The 2856-nt window shown below is 68.7% G+C and overlaps 1 non-coding gene across 1 annotated transcript in view; it reads right to left on the bottom strand.

The window, feature by feature from the left end:
* Nucleotides 1–2849, bottom strand: part of LOC103623863 — a 9048-nt gene extending 6199 nt beyond the window's left edge. The window contains exons 1-3 of the transcript XR_001862704.1: nucleotides 2421–2849; nucleotides 1234–1294; nucleotides 841–863 (exon numbers count right to left, since the gene is read on the bottom strand). This is a non-coding gene — a transcript (uncharacterized LOC103623863). The remainder of the gene's footprint in view (nucleotides 1–840; nucleotides 864–1233; nucleotides 1295–2420) is intronic.
* Between the last annotated feature and the right edge of the window lie 7 nt (nucleotides 2850–2856).

Genomic DNA, 2856 nt, shown 5'->3' with positions numbered 1-2856 from the left:
GGGAGCAGCGGCTGGGTGGGGGGGCCTGGTGTCCCCCCGGGGGTCACCGCAGCCCCGGGAGAGCCAGCACCTCCCAGCCCATGTGGGGCAGCTGCGATGGGGGTCTTGCGATGGGGACCCAAGGCTGACACCCACCCCCTCCCCAGCAATGAGGACCCTGCTAAGGGGATGTGGCACTGGGCACATGGTGTTGGGGACACCATGATGGGACCCTGCCATGGAGACCCTGCACTGGGGACCCCACAATGGGGACCCTGGGGCGGGGACCTTGCTTTGGGCATGGGGTATTGGGGACACCGTCCTGAGGACCCCTCCATGGGCATCCTATGCTGGGGACCCCCATTGTAGAGACACTGCCCTGAGGACGTGGCGTTGGGGTCCCCACGATGGGGACATTGCCATGAGGACATGCTGCTGGGGTCCCCACGATGGGGACATTGCCATGAGGACGTGGCGTTGGGGTCCCCACGATGGGGACATTGCCATGAGGACGTGGTGCTGGGGTGGCCCTGATGGGGACCCTGTTATGGAGACCTTGTGTTTGGGACGCCTCGATGAGGACCCCACCATGGGGATGTGGCACTGGGGACGCAGTACTGGGGACACTGGGGCGAGTGACCCCGCAGCGGTCACGCGCTGGTTTGCACCGCGGCCAAGCTCCACAGCCTGGCTCAGCTCCATGTCCCCATCCCGCGCTCCCGTCCCCGGCGCTGGCGCCGTGTGCCCGTGCCGGGAAGGAGCCGATAAGCTCCAGGCGCGGGGACTGGGCCCCGATAACCCCCCCCGGGGGACACGGGACGGGGGAGCGGGGCTGTGTCGGGGATCCCGGCGCCCACTCACCTGGTAGGGCAGGTTCTCGTCCTCTGCATCAGCGGCGCCGGGGAGAGAGGGATGAGTGGGACACTGGCACCCAGCGGAGCCGGGCAGGGCCCTTCCCACCCTCGGACCCCCCTCCAGGGGTTACCCTGCCCGCTGGGGACCCGCGTCCCCTCCCTGCCACCCTCTTCCTTATGTGACACCTCGTCCTCTCCCCGCCACTGCGTCCCATCCCAGACATCCCATTCCAAAGGTGGCACTACATCCCACTCCCCCACCACGTCCCCTCCCTGCCACCATGTCCCATCCCAGACATGCCACACCATGCATGACAGACACCATGTCCCATCCCTGCCACCACCTCCCGTCCCTGGGCCGGACGTTCCCTGCCCCGCTCCGCACCCCTTCCCCGCTCACCTGGGGAGGAGTGTTCGGAGAGCTGGAAGAGCATGGCCGGCGTGGGCCTCCGCCGGCGGATCTGGGGCACAGCGGGGTGTCACCGGCTGGGGACGCCCCGGGTCCCCTGTCCCCTGCCCTGCGCCCCAGGGACAGGTGTCTGCACGTGTGTGAGCGTGTGTGCGCCTGTGGGTGCAGGGCCACGAGCCCACCCGGCGCGGGGTCCCCGGGCTGTCCCCAGTCCGTCCCAGCCCCACGAGAGCCCCAGACCAGCTCCTCCGGGGCGGCTCTGGGTCCGGCGTGTGCTGGGGACGTCCTCTTGGATCAGGGACAACCGGTGGGGGTGGCTGCACCGACCCCCAGCGTGTCCTGTCCCCATCATCCCATCCCTGTCCTCATCCTGTCCCTCTGTCTCATCCCTCCCCTTCTCTCCTGTGCCATCCCTGTCCTGTCCCTGTCCCTGTCCCGTCCCCCCGCCACAACTCTCCCTGCGCGGGACCGCAGCTTCCACGGGGACCTTGGAGCTCTCTCGTCCTGTCCCCGTCTCTCCCCCATTCCGTCCGTTTCTGTGTCCCCCACGCAGTCCCGTCCGGTCTGTCCCTCCCTTCCCATGCCCTGCCCACTCCGATCCCCCTTGTCCTACTCTGCCGGTCCCATCGTCTCCCTTCTGTCCCCTCTGTTCCCTCCGATCTCCCCCCGGATCCATTCCCTCCCTCCCTCTGTCCCCTCCCACCTCCCGCTTGTCCCATCCCATCTGTCCCAACGCATCCTCCCCGTCCCCTCTGTCCCTTCCATCCCCTGCCTTGTCCCCTCTGTCCCCTCCGATCCCCCTTGTCCTGCTCTGCCGGTCCCATCCCGATCCTCCTGTCTCCTCCGATCCCTCTTGTCCCATCCCATGCCTTGTCCGTCCCCTCTGTCCCCTCTGATCCCCCTAGTCCTGCTCTCCCTGTCCCATCCCGTCCCTTCTGTCCCCTCCAATCCCCATTATCCCATCCCCTCCCTCCTGTCCCGCTCTGTCCCCATCCCGTCCCCACCGTCCCCGTCCCTCCCCGCCTCCCTCCAGCACCCTGGGGCTCTCCTGTGTCCCCCTCCCGTCCCACACGGTCATTCCGGGGGTCCCTCTTCGTCCCGAGGTCACCGGCAGCGCTTTGCCCTGGGACGGAGGAGGGACCCCCGGGGTGGCCCCGCTCCCCGCTCGCCCCCCTCACCATCTCGACGGCGCGGGGGTCCAGGTTGCTGGGGGGGGCCGGCACGGAGAACTGGATCTTCTTGCGCTCCTTGGGGTCCATGGCCTTGGCCGGGAGTCACCGGAGCCAGGGGGGGGTCTCTGCCACCGGTACCGAGCGGAGTTCGCTGGCACCCGGGGCTCGGTACGGCGAGGAATGAGAGTGGCGGGAGGTGGGGAAGGCAGAGCCGGTGAGGAGGAGGAGGAGGAGGAGGAAGGAGAGGGAGGGAGGACACGTCTTCCTACCAGGCGCTGAATTATTCATCCCCCCCTCCCCGGGCAGGGGGGCTGAGGCCGCGGTAATGAGTCCTTGGGGAGCCCCCCAGGGGGTTCAGCCAACCCGTGGGGGGTCCTTAACCCCTTCCCTGCCATGGGGGACCCCGGCTGCAGTGGCCGGTTGGGGTGGGACCAGGCGGGGG

The sequence above is a fragment of the Corvus brachyrhynchos genome, unplaced genomic scaffold (assembly GCF_000691975.1).
Source record: "Corvus brachyrhynchos isolate BGI_N302 unplaced genomic scaffold, ASM69197v1 scaffold30, whole genome shotgun sequence".
Classification (NCBI taxonomy): Eukaryota; Metazoa; Chordata; class Aves; order Passeriformes; family Corvidae; genus Corvus; species Corvus brachyrhynchos.
This window is presented reverse-complemented; position numbering and strand designations above follow the sequence as displayed.